Here is a 19,936-nt window from a genome sequence, read left to right on the forward strand (position 1 = left end):
CCTGAGCCTTTTCTTCTCCAGACTAAACAATTTCAGCTCTCTCGGGCTCTCCTTATATGTCAGATGCTCCAATCCCTTAGTCATCTTCACGGCCCTTCGCTGGGCTTGCTCCAGTATGTCCATGCCTCTCTTGTACTGGGGAGTCCAGACCTAGACCCTGCACTCCAGATGTGGCCTCACCAGGGCTGAGTAGAGGGGGAGGATCACCTTCCTCCACTTGTTATCGATGCTTTTCCTAATGCAGCTCAGGATAGCATCAGCCTTCTTTGGCGCAAGAGCATACTGCTGGCTTTTGCTCAGTTTGGTGTTCACCAGGACCTCCCGAGTTTTTCCTGAACATCTGCTTTCCGGATGGTCTGTCCCCCATACTGGTGCAGGGATAATTCCTCCCAAGGTGCAGGACTTGGCATTTCCCTTTGCTGAACTTCATGAGGTTTCTTTTGGCCCATTTATCCAGTCTGTTGAGGTCCCTCTGAATGACAGGAGGCACAGGAAGGCTAGGCAGATTGAAGGGTTAATAACAATAATACCAGCCTAGTCACTTGCCCCATTTTGCATCAGGCCCATGGTCCCTAGCCTTCCTTTGACTGCTGGTATACTTGTAGAAGCCCTTCTCATCTCCTGATGGATTCAACTCCAGATGGGCTTTGACTTCCCTAACTCCATTCCTGCATGCTCAGAAAGTATCTATATTCCTCCCAGATCACCTGTCCCTGCTTCCACCTCTTGTGCGTTTCCCTTTTATGTTTGAGTTTAGTCAGGAGGTCCTTATTCATCCATGCAGGCCTCCTGCCACCTTTCCTTGACTTCTTACTCATCAGGATGGACCATTCTTGAGCTTGGTGGAGGTGACCCTCAAAAATCAACCCCTCATGGACCCTTCTTCTCATCAGGACTGTATCCCATGTAATTCTTCCAATCAGGTGCCTGAACAGGCTGAAGTCTATCCCAAAAAGGGGATATAGACATCCTCAGGGCCATGGTCTCTAAAGACTTCCTGGTTATTGCAAGGCAGGCAGGAGGTCACCAGCTGTTGACTGAAATTAAAGTAGACCTGATATTTGCCTGGCCCTAAACTCACAGGCATGGTTTAAGACAACTGCCACCCACTCTGTGATAAATTTATATGAGTTGTCTCAGTATTTGCTTTGGATTTTCCCTTTCAAAATAAACAAACTTAGATGCTCAGTGCTGATCTCATGCTAGTTTCACAAAAAATGTAGTACCACTACCTTTGTGAATAGCATCAGCCCTGGAACAGTTAAGTACCTGCTCAGCTGTGTGAATTCTGAGCTATTTAAAATTTAATACATGCTCAAGTACCTCAGAAATCAGGCCCACCATCAGACAAAGCTTAGTCCAAGCAGATGTAACCTATTGTCGTATTTACATATGTTAATTCTGTCACAAAATGGAGAAGAGTGTCTCAGTAATAAGTACACTCATGCTAATAAAACCAAGGAGTCTAGAGACAATAATTACTCGACGACCTCACTGCTTCACTGTGAGTGACCTTGTAAGATTGGAGAGTGGAGGTGGTTGAAAATGTTCTGGTAGAATGTTTTTCCATTAGAAAATGATCCTGAAATGGAGACATTTCACAAGAACATACGCTTTTATGGTGATTTTATGGCTGGACGCAAAATTATTCAAGTGGTTTGTTTGAATAATTTTGAAATTCTCAGGTTAATGTGATCATAAAGCTTTGTTTTGTTGCATCCAGATTTGAAATACATGAAGTACAATGTAAGGTTCAAAACAAGAAACTCAGAAGGGAGAATTTCAATAAAGTTATGTCAATATTTCTCACACTTTTTAACTCACTCTGTTAGAATTTTTCACTTTTCATTCCCAGTCATGAAGAAAGAATGCAAAGGTATATTTTTTTCCAGGTTTTGACCAGAGGTACTTGGAGGAGTATACTACCAAGGAAAAAAGACAAAAAACAGAATCTCTCAAGCAGACAGAAAGGTGTTAGTTTAATTACCAGAGGGGAGGGCGGGCTCCTTTCAAGTTATCTAGTTAAGGCACTGAGATGATAGTAGTGTTCACATGGTTTGGGAGGAAGAAATACCTGCATTCTGCAGAGAAAAGAGATGATTTATCAAACACTGAGGATAATCAGCATATTTACATACACACTTTTATGTTTAACTGCCAATTTCTGTTTCCCAGTTAAAGTGGTTTATTTTACTGTTATCTTCAGCTAATTGGTACTTATTTTAGGGAGTGAATACAGAGTAGGTTTCATGGGAAAGTAAACTCATTGGTTTCGAGTGGGGGGAATAGCTTGACGGCTGATGGAGAATTGTCCCAGATAATGAATTCCTACGTGTTTTGTAACGTAACCTAATGTCTCATGCAGCTACTAAACTCCCAGATGGCCCAGCAGAGGCACATACTCATCAGGTGACATATTAGTCAATTTAAAAGATAATTAGTAAGCACTACTCTTTCTGTATTCTTTAAGCTTTAGGAAGATTCATGTTCCAGTGTTTTGTGTACTGGCCTCCAATCCAAAACACATGGACCTTTTTTTTTTTATTTTCCAGAGGTGCTGCTCTCCTGCAGTTCCCACTGACTTCAGGGACAAGCTTCTTATTTGCTAAAGATGATACTGCGCATTTTTGCTAGTGTGGCTTTATTTTTCCCAGTGTCTTTCTTCATTTCTTAAGTTAGTCACATTGTCAGGATAGCTATCGTTGCAGATGTTTATTCTTGGTTTCAGACTGGGGACAGTTTATTAATATTTTTTCTTATATCTACAGTCCAAATGCTTTACTTCCCCAACACAGTGGTTGAGACAGATATGATTCAATCAGTGCCGGATGTGAATGCCACGTTTGTGTTGGCATTAGGGTAACCCAAAACTTTAGTAAAATTATTTGCCAAAACCAGGGGACTGATGAGGAAAGCCCAGAGAATGGGCCTGGAGTCTGGTTTCATCCTGAACCAGTCAGAGTGGGGAGCTGGCTATTCTGGGTTCCCATCATTTTAGACAAATAGATTGAAAGTCAGCAGACCCAACAAACTCCGTATACCACAGTGAGTCTAGTGCTCTCTTGGGATTTAGGCTGGGCAGGCTCTGAATCAAAGAGCACAACTGCTCTGTTCTGGTATAGGTAGATCACTGTATCCTTCTCCCCAGAAGATCCCAACCTGATTTCCTTCCCCGAGCAGTGAACAATGAAAGGTGTGAAGTACTGTGCCAAGTCCATAGGAGGAAAGCTCTGAGGTCTGACCCTTCCGCCTCTGGATTTCAAACAAGGAAGCCTGGATCTGCTTTGAATGTTTCAGGTGCCCAGTCCTATAATTAATTTCTCAGTGAAGTATCCACATCCATTCTAGCAACTGCTTATAACTTGGAAGGGTTTTAACTATAATTCAGCATAGATAAAATAGCTGCATATGCTGGATTCAGTTTTCTCTTTAGATCTTTTGATCATAGCTGTTTTTTTTCCTCTATTTTTTATTCAATCACTTTTCAGTCACAAACTTACACTTTTTGTCATTTGGTCATTTCTCAGTCTCAATTTTCTAGCATTAAAATCTTGACAGGACAATTATATAGGTATTATGAAGCAGGAAATTCCATTTGAATGTACTGTTATCCACCTACCTGTTACTCTCATATATCTGCTTGAGTAGCAGGGGTTAGTAGAAAAGTCCTAAGCCTGCCTCTGGATCTCTAATAATTTCATGTTAACCCTTTATCTGTCATTTAGACAGACCCACAAACATCTCCATGTGTTTGCCTTGTAACATGTAGCTCCTGCTGAATCAGTGACATGCAGATACCTATATGGGCCTCAGTGCTTATACATCTTCATTTCCTTATGTGTCAGATGTGGATGACAGACACCTTTGCAAAGAGCTATTAGAGAATATTAGAACATTAGAGAGGAAAAATGTGCAGAACTAGGGGGAAATCACACACTCACAAACACACATGAACTCTCATATGGCCGTTGGCAAAATTGGAAAATCATTTGGCAGGTCAAAAGGCCTTTGAGTAGTCAGGGAGCCCGGAGCAGGCAGATGGGCAGAGGGACCCCCGGGTTTCCAGAGTGGGTCAGCAGAGACAGGGCACACGGGGCAGTGCGGCAGGTGGGGGGCAGAGGCAGACCCAACTCCCAGGAGCTGGCAGGGAGAGCAGCGGCACACTTGCAGCTCCAATAGTGCTGTGGTGGCGCCCCAACACTTCTCATGGTGGTGATCCCACTCCCCTCCCCAAATTCAAGACCTAGACCTTTTATAAGATGCTTGCATTTCTAGACTGCTCTTAGCCTTTGGCCTCCACCGCTGGAAAAAGTCCTGTGTGATGCTGGAGGACATTACTTTCCCAGGCTACAACAGGTGTCATATCCAGTTGATAAGCCTTTTTTTATTCTTGCTTAGCCACTGCTTCTTTACTTGGTTATACCTACAACAATTTCTTCCCAGCTATCAAGGCTGTGCTTCTTCAGTGGCCGGTAGCTGACCATCGCAGAGTTGTTTATAGCTCTGCAACCTCTATTTAGAGCCTGTGCCCATACTTTCAAGGCCTTTGCAGTTATCCCACACTTAAACTGTATCTCGTAACAAGAGTGTCCTGGTGCCAAACTCCAGTTCACACAGCAAGTTCTCACAATAAGGTGATTACAGGCCTCATGGGCCAGGACTGGGGCCTGGCAGAGTGAGCATAAGGCAGAGATAGCAAAAGGCCTTTGCCTGTTACTAGCAATGGCAATACCATTCTTACCAGGCATGAGGCAGCTCTGCCTTGATACCTCCTCATAAATGCTTATGAGGAGTAAGCTTATTTTTGGTCACAGTCATATAGTAATTACATGCCTCCCCAGTTGCTATAAGAAAAGGATTCACAGCTCTGCGCTTTCCAGGCTCTGTATTTAGCAGCTGATCAACAGACCTTCTGCAGATGTGCAGCAGCCCTTTTTCCCCAGCAGGAAAAGTGGGAAAAGTGGTAGAATATTCCCTTCCCCACTTTTAGAAGTACCAAGCAAATTCAGCTCCTGTAAATTTCAGTGAGCTCTCACAGAGCTTGAACACCTTACCCCTTAAATTTCTGTCTCCACATCCTGACTTAGAATGGGTCCTAACTGTAATTCCCCAGGTATCTGTTGTGGGTTGCAGAAATGTGGAGAAATATCTCAATTTAGTACACTGCTTCTTTTGCACTCCTTCAAATTAAGTATAACTGTATAGATTTCTGTGAAATATTTAGTGAAAAAAAAGCTCTAAGACTTAGAAGAGAAATTTGTCAGAGCTGTGAATGTATACAGCCAAGTGTTAAAACCTTGAAAAGATGATTAAATGTGTAAATGAGAGGCATTTCAAAAATACAGCAACAGAAGTTTGTGGCAGTAAAAATTAGGAATACTACTTAAAAGACGTTACTCTCAAGAGAGAATTTGCAGATTCCTGTGAATGGAGTAAGGTTTAAACAGTAATTGTTGTTAATGACAGACTAGCAGTTTTGCCTGTTGAAATTATATTGTTTATAAAAATTGGTTTATACTAAGCTAATTATGTCTATGAAACTAATGATCACAGATGCAATGGCTCAAATATTAGAAGACAAAGTTATAACTGTGTATTGTGGAACACATAGTAATGATTGCACTTAAAGCTTCTAATGGAATTATGAAACAGAGTCATGCTCAGATATCTGTGACATTCAAAGGGAAGAGTCTAATAGAAGTTTTGCTGTCCTTAATATCTTTAAGGATCTGCCAGAGTTTTTGAATTATACTGTGTTTATTCAAAAAGGCATCTTTTGGTCCTGAGTCTTTCAGTTAGATTCTTTAATAGAAACTACATGCTTATGCTGACTTCCACCAGCTGAGAATCTGTCTCTTCAAGATGTATTACATCCTCATGTCACTATACAGAAAAAAATACATCAAAGTCAAATCAAGGTGGTGGAATGGCAATGGGTCTGAGCCTGCAGTCTTTACTCAGCAACAGCTCTGACAGTTGCCCAACGGGTGTTCTCGTTTGGTAAGAACTGCAGTATTTGTTTCAAAGAGCAAAATCATCTCTCCCTGGAATCAGTAGAAAAGCCCACATTGACTCCAGTGGGAGCTGCATCAAACACTGATGACCAGCCCTAAAGTTCAAAGACGTTTCATCAATTATCAGCTACAGAAGGGATGCTCAGCATGACACAGCTCAGGCCTTAGGAGTAAATGCATTTATGTCTGGTTGGTGAATAATTCTATATAATGTGTGGTTTGCACTACAATATTTATGAATATGTGTGGTAAGGATTTAGTAATGAAATACCCAGAAGAGTGAGGTGATTTTCAATGCATCTCAAATAAAATAAGTTGAGAAAAGTTTAAAGAGTTTTAGTGATAATACTCTGAAAAATCTGTACAGAGCACTTCTCCCACATAGAAAGAATTGTGTGTAAGATTTAGGGAATAACTATATTCATTAAATTAATGGATGAAAGCTTATATATTGCAGGAGTCTCCTCCTACTCAGTGTTCCTATAAATTATAAATAACATTCAATTTAGTGTGACTCCATAGAGAAGACAGTGCTCTTAATCTTCAGATGGATTTCAAGCTCAAGCCTTCATTAATCAGAAGAGAAAGGAGTTCTCTTCAACATGTTTTACATTTTAGCATGAAATAGAAAAGAAAAACAACACATTTTAAGTAGAGAGTAAAAGTCAGATTTATTTCCCAGAACCTAAGAATGAAGAAATATAGATTTTGTACACTTTTATAAAACAGAACTATTTAGAAAGAAAAAGAAAATGTAAACATTTTGCATCATGATTCTACTTTAAGATTTAAATGTTATAATTGCTAGTAATTCAGGACAGCCCAAGAGCTTTTCTAATTTTGATTTTGGGCAAACTTAGAGAATAAACATTGGAAGTTAAAATCTGAGAGGAAGTCAGGTTTGGGCTTGATTCTGTAGTGTAGTGACAAAACATACCATTTCTTTATCTTCTCTCCTGATGTTCTTTCATGAATATATCTAATGATGTATGTCATACAAGATCAGTTGAGTTTCAGTACAAGACCACGCTGAACTGAGACTGTTTGAAAGGAGAATCCTTAGGCAAAACTGTCTGTATCTGTACAAGGAAACAAGGCTTTTCATGTTGCAGATCATCTGGCCTGTAATTTAACTGTAAGTTCAGATTCTAGTCAAATGATTCAGTATGAAGCACCTAAAATTTGAAGGGATTATACTTTGAGGCCACATTACTGAATTCTGCTTCCCTCTCCCCCTTCCTCTACACAAGACTGCTTTACAGCTTTTTTATTATTATTTTCCATTACAAGTAGTACTTTTTCTGGTCTCCATTCCCTTTTTCCTCTCATAACCCCTGAATGTATTACTTTGTTCAGATATTAAAAAGCTGCAAGTATTACAATAAAATTGTTTAAAAACTTTGGAAAGAAACACTAGAGCATGCAACTTTGCATTCCAGATCGTAAAACCAACACAAATAATTTAGTTCAAATTGGGAGGGCTGTAACTCACTGTTCACCTGAGAGGCCTGCTGCTGATCTATATTTTATGGAACGTACATTTTTAATGAAATAAGGAACAGCTTTCCATTTTAAAATGGAATGAAATGCTGATTGTTCTGTAATTTAAAAAAAGAAAAAAGAAAAACCTCTTACTGCTCTTGGTTGCAATGACACACTTGATTGCTCATTTCCTTTGTAGGTCAGTTCTATTGCCTCATTTCCCCCTCTTCCCCAAAGAGCACTATGTACCCCCCCCCTTTTCCTCCCTCTTCCTCCCTCCTCCTCCAGCTTCTCCCAGCCCCCTTTCCACACTTACCAGTTCCAGAACAATTGCTCCTTCTGCCCGACGTGCCCAGAGGCGTGCGAAGCACTTCCCAGCTGGGCGTAGCCTTCACATCCAAGGGACAGTGGAAGAGCTTTTCCATATCAGCACTTGTCCTGCCCAGCTGTGCTAAGACCCCACTGCTCTTTCACTTCCAGAACAGGGGCGTTATTCAGAAAACAGGAACCCCCTCCATAAATCCAAGTGCTCTTCTTCACTAAGACCCCCTTTTGACAGGGTATTCTGAAGATATTATTGTTACAGTTAGGCTGGAGCAAATGGGGTTCGTGCTACAGGTTTAATCTGCCATTGTTTGTTTTTTTTGATTTAAGGTAGTTGCTCTACTGTTCTCAGATTGCCTTTCGCTCTTAAAAAGCGTGGTGTAGATTGATGGCATTGGCAAAACAACACAAGGAAATACAAACTGCAGATTCCAGCTCCCTGCCGGGGCCTGAAGAGAAACTTTCTCCTTTCACAAGCAGGGTACAAATGCCCAGTCATCCATTCCCAGGCAGGAATAAGGGAGAAATTATCCGAGCATCTGGCATGCTGCCAGCCTACTAAAAGGCTTCGTATACTGTATGCAGCAATACCGCCTTTTGTATATTTTGACTCCCAAACATTTTTGCAAGAGCCTCCTCAGGGTCTCTTTAAACAGCCCTGAAAAATGAAAGGGGAGAAATCAGAAAGCGGAATAAGCGGGCTTCTTCCCTGAGCAGACGCGCCTTTCCGAGGGGCTCAAACCGGGTGCGATCACATCTTGCCACGCAAAGGGCAGCGCCGGCAGCTTATGCTAAGGCGGGGTGAAGCGAGAGGGCTGATTGCTGCTGCCGTTTGCGCGCTGCCTCCAGGCGGCTCCGCGGCGGCGGCGGCGGCTCCGCGGCGTCCTGGCCTGTGCCGCCCCCTGGAGCCGCCGGGCCGCCGTGCAGTGACTCACCCTCCTCCCGCCCCCGTTAGGCACTGCGGGATGCGCTCTCCCCAGGCAGACGGGGCCCCGCGCAGGACCCCAGAACCGTGGAAAGCAGCGGCGCTCCGCCGGTCTCGCGCCCTTTTGTTCAGCTCGCAGAAGCAGCAGGGGTGACTCAGCCTTTGCTGGTGATTGCCACACGGTGGATACTTAAAAAGAAAAACCGCTCAAGAGTAGTTAAGTTTGCTCAAAAAAAACTTCAGATGAATGAATTAATAAACTCGGGCGATAGCATCTAGGCTGCCGCTGTCAGTCCTATATTAAATCTGGCTAGTAAATGAGATATGGTTATTCCATTTTCAAGAGTATCTTGGAGGATGTTTGGATTCAGGTCCCTCCGTCAGCTGCATCTCAATTAATTTTGTATTATAGAAAGTAACAGCACAGAGACTGACAGCCAATGCAATTATTTACATCCTGCTGACACGATCTTCTGGTGCAACAGCATGTCAAAAATAGTAATTCACATTAGGTGAGTCATATGCCTTGCCTTTAAAATGCAGACAGTAAACTGTATACGGCCATGCAGCTCCCTCAAACAGACTACTACAGTCTTACTGATGTAAAGCCAAGGTTATAGGTTGCATAAATTAATTTAAATCTCCATATCTGAGCAGCTGGTACTGCACATGATAAGTTTTCCATGCACCACCAGTAAAACTCAAGTAGAGGTAAACAGTACATGTAATTGCCTTCCCCCTCCCCCCACTACCTGAAGACACTCACTGTAGTCTCCAGCTCCATATTCTTTTCTTACTCTATGTGCAAAGCCAAAGGCAGAATCTGACTTCCTGCATTTAATGAGTGTTCCTGCTGGAGTAGGAGAATATGAAGCCAGCTTGCAAATACCCCATCTGCTGGAAGGTTCAGATCTGCATTTTGGACTAGTCCTTCCCTTATGCGCTGTGTTGGAAGTTGTTTACTCTAATGATTATGCCTATCAGTCAACTTTTGGCAGTCTACACAAAGGACCTTTGGTTTTATCCTTACATGCTATGGATATGCAATATTTTTCTGAGACAATAAATCTGAAATAAAGAGGGAACACTTAGCCAGTTCCAGAAAGTAGTATCTCTCTCTCCTGTCAAGTCTGCAATTGATATATAGCACATGAGAAAGTGGGCAATGAGGGAAGACTAATGCTGTCTTTACATCATAGTTAACCTGTAACAAGAATACATTTAGGCCTGGAGATCAGATGAGTCTTTTCAATTGTACATTTTTTCAGCTAAAGATTGATGTTAAAATATGTTAGCTGACTATTTTGAGGACAAATGGTGCTTCTAATCAGTTCTGCCGCAAAGCTAGATACTGTTTACATACTACAACTGCAGACATCCTTGACTTCTGCAGATTTGCATTCCTCAAATTGGTATTGCTTTTTTGTCTGGTGCTGTTATGGTATTATATAAGCAGAAGACTCACCTGGTGGCTTCAATGTAATCTTTTTCTTCTTCTTTTTCTTTTTTTTTCTTTTTCTTTTTTTTTTATTCTTACTGTCTTCATTTTGTATTCCTGACATACACAAGATTTGGTAGAAACTTGTTCACTAATTGGTATCACTGATTTGCTCTGCTGCAGGGCATATTGTGAAAGTGTACATTTTAGAGGGAAAAAGGAAATCAGTGACTTTCTAGCAGTCTGTGCACAGTCTTCAAATATCTTCCACCCGTGTCCAATTCAATGTTCCAGAGGAGGCAAGAAATTGGGTGAGAAATCAGTGGAAATAATATTGCTAACTCTTTGTAACATGCAGAGAGAGTGTTTTATATATGTATATACTTAGCTTCTCTTTCTTCCAGAAGAATCCCAGCATGGTGGAAAGCTCCTGTAACTGGTATTGCCTGTGTTGTAGTATGGCTTGGAACAGCTCAAATCCCCAGTATGAGACAGCCTCTGCCCCAGTATGTTTAAAGACAAAGGAAATAATAAGTTGAGATAAAATCACAGAACTGTGTCAAGAGCCAAGGCAGCAAATCATATCAAGTGGGACTTGCAGGAAAGTCAACCAGCTGCAGGTGATGTTTTGGATAATACTTGTAGGGAGACAGGAGAGCAGTAACTTGTCATCTGGTGTTCAAAGTTTCTGTATCTAAAAGTGACAAGTCTCTGTTTCTGTGACACATGAATAATAAACACTGAGTCTCATTTTTCAGTGCTGGGCCATTGGGTTAGCTCTGTCTCATATGGAAAAAATCCTCCTATTAGATAATGAACATTGTGCCCTGCAATTCTTAGCACCTATTAGTCGCAAGGAAGAGGACTCCTGATGAGCTATATTACTTATTTCAGCAACTGTCAGTAAAACAGACAGGATTAGTGTGTTTTTTACAAGTAAACAGATCTGAGCTGATTGCTTTCAGGTCTGTAGCTAATTAGGAAATCTGGAAGCCTGTAATATTAACTTACCAACTTGAAGAGAAAAATCATTGCGAATGAGGACATTACAGTAATCAAAACCCCTCTGCAGGCAGCAATTACTGTTGTTGGGTATGGATAGCAATGAAGTTAGACCTGTGCTGTTAGTCTCTCTCTCTCACCCCCACCCCTCCCATGTAAAAACACAGTTAAGCACAGATTGAAACCTTCTTCATCCCTTTTTCAGGAGAAATCGGTTTAATGGTTTGTCCGGCAGGTGGAACCCTGCCACTTCTTTTTCTCCTATGGATTCACTTGTAAGCAAAAGAAAGGCAAGTACCGCCCATGTGCCAGGCTCGGCTTTGCCTGGGGCAGCTCAGGCTTCCCAGTTCCCTGTTCTCTGACTTCATCATTGCTCCATTACCAGTATCCCCACTTCCCAACTGTGTATGACCTTTTACAAAAAGGGGGGAGAAAAAATTGTTTCCCGTTGTGCTGTGTTTCATTGTCCAACAGCAAATGAAGCTCTGAAGTGTTCTAAAAATAGGAGGAGCCGTTTAGCTCTTTTGACAAATGTGTGTTTGTTTTCCCTCCTGTCTACAGGCAAGTAGGTCATTTATGAAGCCATGTATTATTACCTATGAAGGTAATTCACACTGCTAGCACCGTGGAAATCGTAGTCTTGATGCTGATTGCTCTGAGGACAGCTACCAAATCAGTGCTGGCTTTCCAGGGTAAAAGCAATACCTGAGCAGGTAATGAGCCCTGCCCTAGAGCAGTGCTCCTCGAGCCCAGGCATCGGGGCTTCACAGCACCTAGGAGATGAGGCCCCTGGGTGTTACTGCAGTACAAACACCCTAGCAATAACACTTAAAAAATATCACCACTTGGGTGAAGGCTCAGAAGAGATCATAGTGTCGGCCATAGTCACAGCTGGAGCGGCACGTGTGACAGAGGACTCTGCAGGCAGAGTTGTTGCTTTTGTACTGTTAGATGGTGCTGAGTGTCTTCATGCCTGGGCCAGGGCAGAGCCAGGGCATCCCGTTGCCTCTCAGGGCAAGAGGAGGCAGCAGGAGCCCCAGGCTCACTTATGGTTACAAACTGAGCTAGTTGCACAGTCATGCAGGGGCTGTTTTTGGCCTTTCCACCCCCTCTGAACAGACCCAACCCAACTCTCAGCTCTTCAGTGCCAGAGTGTCTTTATCAGCCTGCATCAGTGTTTCCTCAGCTTAGCAGCAGCCCTCTCAGGCATCTTCCTTTCCAACAAGCTAGACAGAGCCTCCTTATGACCTGCATCAGGCTTATCAAATCAGGAGGCACTGAAAGGATCATAACAATATGCTGCAGCTGAGAAGTGGACCTCTGAGCACAGGGCCCCCACCAACTACCACATCCCCATCTATAAGTGCAGGGTCCCCTGCTCTGCAACATGAGGTTCTGGTCACAGCCAGAGGAGCAGGCCGAGAGGGTATTTCTAAAACGTGGGGTTGCAGATCTGAAGAGAGGCAACAGCTCTGCGCTTCATGTGTGTAAAATTAAGACCTTGCTGAGGAGGAACACAAGTCTAGATCCCATTTTGGGATTGCCACCGTCACCACTTACCTTGCATCTCCTGTGCGTCTCCCTCTTTCACCAATGGATGGAGAACTTGGCTCCTTTCCTTCATCCATGTTAAGTTCCCCAAAAGGTTTATAGTGATTCAGGTGTATCTGGTGAAGCATCTCTAGACACCTGATTATAGTTTTATCCTTTAAAACCTAAACACTTAATAGCTTTCAAAATGAGGCTTCTTGTTTAGGCACTCTAGTGAGGATGTAGAAGCCCACCCTTAGAAAACTATTTTTTTAATACTGTTCCTTTATTATTACTTTGCTTTCACACTCTCATTTTCTGTGTTCCACACAGGGGAATTGACTCCTTCTTCTCTGTTAAAATACATCATGTTATCGGAATACTCATTCTGGTTTTCCTTATAGTATTATTTGCTTAATTAATATTAAATCACAGTCAATTTTTTCCCTTTGATATTTTCAGCAGCCAATTAATTGCTGTTTGGTACCTCTGATGGGCCCTTCTACAACCAAGTTGAAAATCTTTCATTTTTATTCAACTTTTCCTATAAATCCTACCTCTGGAGTCATTTAATCTATTTGTAACCAACAAGGAGAGGCCTAGAACCAACATAGTCATGTGGGAAGAGAGCTGCCATTCCCCAGCATCTGATACACGTCCTCATGTGCCCTCCCTCCCCTTCCTTCAAGCTATGTGTCCAACTAGCCTTTTCTTTTTAAGCTATATCTCTTTCCAAATATTTTCCTGTAGGCCCGTGTCTCATTTAGCATTACTGCATCGGAGGTTTTTCCATCCCATTGCACACATGTGTGTGCCAAGTTGATTTTTGCCCACATGGAATAGCTCCATGGTTCCAAGTTCAGCACCACTGCTTCCCCAAGAGTGCTTGCGAATGCTCCCCAGCCACCTTTCTGTGAAGCTCTGTCATTCCCCGGGGCTTTGCTGTTCAACATTTGAGTGGTCCACTCCTCTTTTTGTTGTTTACCTTTCTTCTCCCAGACAAATCCGCCATTCCCTGGCTTGCCACAGAAGAAGAGATGATGTAAAGAATGAGCGACATCACAGATTTTAAGCTTTTGGGGAATTTTGGCTTCACCATTCATCATTCTTCAGATTCTAACATTTGTTTTTAAATATTAAAAGCTAGACTGCCTTCACAGCTACACATACCAATATATAAGTATGATTTATATCACCTTATATCAAAATCCCTGTTCTCTCATTAAATCTTTAGCTTTCTATGAAGTAATTATCTTTTTTTACTTTGCCACTACAAAGTAATTTATATCTAATTATATAAAATAATATAACTATTATATGTGACCTTGTTATAAAGGTTTTACATTGTATCATAAAATAAACAGAGTGGGCAACACACCTAATTCATACTGCTTCTGAGGGGCTTTCCTTTTGCATTTCCCAGACGTTGTTGTAAATGTTAAAACCTGAAATCACAGTGTTACACTGTTATCATTTGATGGGGAGGCGGTTACGCCTAAGGTTGTTCACTTCCAGCCTCTGATCTTCTCCGACTGATCAACGACTGGACCAGAATTCCCTCTGAGCTGTGAGAGTGATTCTCAAGAAACTATATTAGCAATATGTCTCAAACACAAAGATATTTTTTTGGCAGGGAAGAAATGTATATTCCTGATGTCTAAAAGTTGAACTATTGTTTATCTGAAATTAATGAGTTTGAGGGAGCTAGAAAATCTCCTCTGACCTCCACTACAAGTGACCACAAGTCTCTGAGCATGACTACAGTCAGTTCTCCTGCCCACTGGGCTTCCAGCTGTTTGCTGGCACAGCCAGCTTTCACCCTCCACCTATTTTTCCTTTTGGCATTTCTATGTGTTTTGAACCCGTAAAACATCCCTCACTGGCAGCACCACGCATGGGATATCTGTATTTATTCACAAAACAAGCATAGCACGAGTAGCAGCATCAGTGCATCAGAGGGAGATGTATCTTGTAAGCAAAGAAGGGAGTTCACTACCAGGAAAGCTAAATACATCCTTTGAATAGGTCATCCACATAATGGTATCTTTGCTGAAGTCACTTGCAAGGGAAAGGAAGGCCCACACATGACTGCCGACTGGTACATTGTTTTGGTTCTGGGCACAAGAATAAGATACCCCTGCCTAAACTAAGATATTGATTTATGACGTGTTGGCTCCACTATGGTAACAGCTTGTGTTTACCACCAGATAATGGAGAGGCAGCTGATCTCTCAGCAAAAGTGAAGTAAATCTGTCTCACATTTACCAATGAGACAGAGTATGTCAATAATCAATAGCAGTGGCATAGCTGACTTGCAAATCCACCCCTCCAGTACCTGTTGTCCATGCCTGTAAAGATCTTCTGAGACTGAACACATCACCAATGGGAGAGTGCTCAGCTTTCCAGAACAAAATACCTTTAAAAAACAGAAGAAATATGAAAAAGTTCAGAATTAAAGGTAATTTTTGTCAGTAAAACAAGCTTTCAACTTTATCTATGACTCCTTCTTCTCACAACAGCTCTAAGATCTACATCACTGTATTGCTCATTAGCTTCTTATTAAACATGGCACTATCCAGAGAAAATGGGTCTTATTAGCTGTGGCATGTTCTGCACAGTAAAGGAAAGCAAACGTCATAGCATGTGAGCAGGCATGTCGTATGCTAGCAGTTGAATGTAAGCCCCATTAATTAGAAGTTGAGGCAGATATCAAACAACACTGAAGTTCTAAATCTGAGGTGTTTGAAGAAAACTTTGCTCTACTTACTTCAAAGTTTATATGAGCATCCTCCTTAAGGTCATTTCCATTTGTACGCCTTCCTCACTGAGAGGTGTTAGTATATGTCTGGAAGTCAGACCATTTGTTGTAAAATGCATTTCCTTATAATGCTTTCTTAAATTGGAATTACTTCCTGGATATGTAACTTGATACACGTTCCTGTTGATTCTCAATCTCACCGAAATGTAGCAGGCATATCTTATCACAGAGAACATGATATTTCAAAGATTTTGAGAATCATCAGGTATATCTTATGTGCTTTAGAGAAAAACAATTCCTTATCATGCTGCTTCAGAAATGGGCTCCTTTCACATTTCCAAGTGACCAAGCAAATATAACTTTATCAATAATTTTTTTTTTTGTGATCCTGCCCACCTCAGTCACTTGAATCTTCCTGCCATAATCACCAGGATAGTTTTCTTGACTGAGAAATTCTGATGGTATTATGTGCCAAAGGATTATTTTCAACATAGTTGATATAATAGGCAATTGCTAGTATTAACATTACTGACTATGTATTACAAGCATATTTTTACCAGCTGCTTTCTTTGTTCATGATTTTTTCTTTTCAGTGAAATGAAGCTACTCCTGCTTAACTTCCTTTGAGATCTGTAATACTTTCAAGGCTTAGAAAGTATATATAGAATAACAATATCTAGCTTCTAAATATAAATGAGTAGCTTGCTTTGAAATGTATATGTGTGCTACTAATTAACATCTTCATTCTCAAACACAATGAAAGTGGAGTTGGTTGCAGTAAATATATACATGTGTGTATAGTATTTTGTGGCTGCTTACAAAATAATTTAAATTGGGAAAGAACTTCAAATGTATACTGCTTAAAGGTAAAGGTATTCTTACAAGTAGCTTCTCTATTGGGCTGTCTTGCAATAAATTCTAAGCTCCTTTGATGGCAATGGCAAAATTACTTCTGAATTCAGTAGGGCAAATATTTCAGTCTGTAATTTTTAGCTGCCTATGCTAAGATAGGGAAAACGCAAAAAAAAAAATTAAAATTATAAACCAGCTGCAAGTCATATAGGTACTCAATACAGCTGCAAGAAAGGCAAGCACCATTCTGGAGAATATTAACAAGACTACAGCCTCTGAGATAAGTAATCCACCTGCTGTACTCAGTTCTGATAGCGACCCCACTGCAGCATTGCATGTCACTTGGGCACAAAATTTTGAGGAGAATGTGTACCCATAAAAGAGAAAAAAGCAAAGACAATGACCAAAGGCCATATGACATGACCTATGAGGAAAAAATTGCATAAAATAGAGTCATTATAAAAGAAGACTGAGATAACCACCTTAGCATACTTAAAAGCTACCCTAAAGAAGGAAGGAAGAACCTCTTCTTCACTGGTGGGTGGTGTGCTTGAATAATAAAAATGAGGATTAAGGTTAGATGTTATAGAACAGATTCTAATAGTAGAGACAAACCCTGAAACAGATTGCTTGGAGAGGCTATTAAATTTCCATCACTGGCAGGTCTTTGAGAAGATATTAGACAAACATTTCTTAGAATTCTAGGTATAACTAATCCTACCTTGCAGCCACAGCATAGAATGGAAGGCCATTTTTTTCTATAATTCCATGTTCTTAATTTTAAACATATTCTTAATATTTGATTGTTTCAGTGGATCCTCAGCTTGTATTAAAATGATTTCCTGAATTGAGCTAGACCCTGAAAGAGGTCTACCCATAAAGATGCCTATGGATGCCACGCATTCAATATCAAAGAGCATTTTGAAAGTTAGCCTTAAACAATATAGTTTTTAAGTAACACTGAAAGAACTAGGTGGTCAGCTGCTACTAAATTTGACTGGATCTTTGTATCGAACAACCTCTGTATAAGCCAGACCTGAGATGTACTTGAATCAATTTGAACATTTACTGTTAACATAAAATGTCCACCAATTCAGAGCAAAAGGCTAAACCAGAATGCAGAACAGACTAGATGGCCTCTTGGAGTCGATTCTTGAAAATATATCTTTACAAATGAGAATATACTACAATCTCTGTATGCCGGTTTCTGCTGCTGCTGCCTTCTTGGTTTTGATATCTTCATGTGATTTTGCAGGAAAGTTTGCACTGTCCAGGGTGTGTTCATATCTTGAACAGAGAAAGGGCTTCATTGCCAGAACTTTATTTTGACATCTTCACCATGACTAAATTATATACAAATAACCAAACCTTCAGGTAATATGCATCAACAAAGCACCACAATTGCCATGGAAGTATGGTGAGGTAGATCAATGGAAGATCTAGTCTAAAACTGTAACTGAATGAGGAAAAACAGCTCTATTAAAATATACAAATCTTACATAAAAGAATAGGATTATTATTTCTGTTTCATATTTCAGTGGTTTATAGGCATGGATAAAAAATCCTTTTATAAGCAAATTTATTTGATAAGAGTAATCTGTTGATGAATATCTCCCATACAAATTTCAGTTTGCATCTCAGATTTTGAGACTGGTGTATACATAATCATTTGTGTTACTGCACAGCCTCTGTTTGCTCAATTGATTGCCTTGTTATTGTTTTTCTGTCTGCTCATCTATACAATTGAAATTATCTTGCCCTTTTCTCTATCTGTTTTCTCAGATCATTTAACAATGAGCTACATTTTCCATGTAGCCCTTTCAAGGGAGATGGAAAAGGGGAAAAGTATGGGGAGAGGGACAGAAAACTGAAAAGTCAGTGTCAGGTCCCTATGAAATATCTTCCTTGCTGATAATGATTTTACTCAGTCTTTCCAAAAATCATTGTGTTCATGGTTACATGCCTTTCACTGTTCCTGTAGGGTCATACTTCAGTTACTCATTACTGCAATTTAGCTGTATTTCAATCTGGAAATGCTGAGATTGCATTTCTGTTTTGCAGGAAAAAGTAAACCAAACAAAACTGTATTTCCGTTTAGTTATCATTACAATGCAATGCAAAATATAAAACACAGTTAATGAAGTCATTCAGCTCCACTGTATATACTTTTTTGGCTTTATTTTATTTTATTTTATTTACAATAATATTGCCACCTTATTCCTGAATATCAAAAACTTGTGTGCAATAGGCTGGAGTGAGAACCTTCCTGAACTCTGACTATTGCTGTTAGGTCTGTGCTGGATTGTAGCCCAGACTATGTGCCTGCTTTGGGGACACACAGTCTGGTATCACCTTCGTACACCACAGGTTGGGGTGCTGGGGCAGGTGGGTGCCAGTTACTCCTCCTACTGACCAGGAGAACTGGTAAGGAATTGACACAAACCCTACCTCACACCAAGTGTCCAGGTGTTATTATTTCTGCTTTTTGTCTAGCCCAACAGCATATGGGAACAAAGTTAGAGCCAAACTGGAAGTGTGCCTGTTTGAGGGTGGATTCCTTCCTTTCACGAGCCCTAGCATTGCAGCAGCTATATGTCTCCCTTGAACCAAGACAGCTTGCACACTCCCAGTCTAACGCTAGACATGTGAATTTCAGTGAGTTCTACAGTCTTAAACAAATAATAAGTATTCAGGTCTCTAGATGGTAATATGTTTGTCTTTAAATTATGTACAACACTACACTGTAAATGATAACTGAACAGGATATTGTTCTGTGGGTAATATTTAGGAAAATTATAAACAAACAGCTGACTTTTTTTTACACCTGCCACCTACATAATGCACTGGTATAGGGCAGTACGGTCTGCGGTTTATTATTCGTCCTTCTATGCATGTGAACTAGGAATAAAAGAGTGAAGAACAAAGGGGGAGGGAGAGAAAGTGGGAAATGGCCTCTCAACGTAGTCCAGCTGTTGAAGAGTGAGATGTAATCTAGGCATAAAATAAGACTGTCACAAACAATTTCCCCTGGAGCAAAGTAGAAGCAGGGAACAAAAATGTGACTATTGGAGCCACTGTTTTTTCTTGATTTGCTATTATTACAGCACAGTTATGCCCTACTCCTTAATGAGAGCAAATTATATTGTTAGGAAAAGAGCAGAGCAGAGCAGAGTAGAGCAGAGGATGAAATCTGTTTCATGAAACCTGATGGTGTTATGCCCCCAAGTGGGTCTCAAATCTGTGGCAAGAGCTGTGGAGGTGCTCTAGGTGACAGAGTGGAGAAGTTACAGCAACTTCCTTCTGATAAAGAGGTAATACTTTTCCTGTATTAAATGTAAGATTTATGAATAGATCGAGTGGAGCAGTGAATTTTTTTCCATTTTTAGAAAATAAATGTTTTCTGTACTTTATGTTGTCACCAAATTTATAGTTTTAGTATACCATAGGCATTTATAAATGCCTATCACTCTGGCAGTATATATCTTTACAGCGGCAACCATGGCAGAACCTATTCATGGAAACATGTGGTTCAGTCCTCTCTACAAATCCTACACCAAGGCATTAGAGTGTCCTTCCGATTTCCTGGAGCAGAACTGTAGCTTCAGGCTGTC

Source organism: Apteryx mantelli, chromosome 1, assembly GCF_036417845.1.
Source record: "Apteryx mantelli isolate bAptMan1 chromosome 1, bAptMan1.hap1, whole genome shotgun sequence".
NCBI classification, from domain to species: domain Eukaryota; kingdom Metazoa; phylum Chordata; class Aves; order Apterygiformes; family Apterygidae; genus Apteryx; species Apteryx mantelli.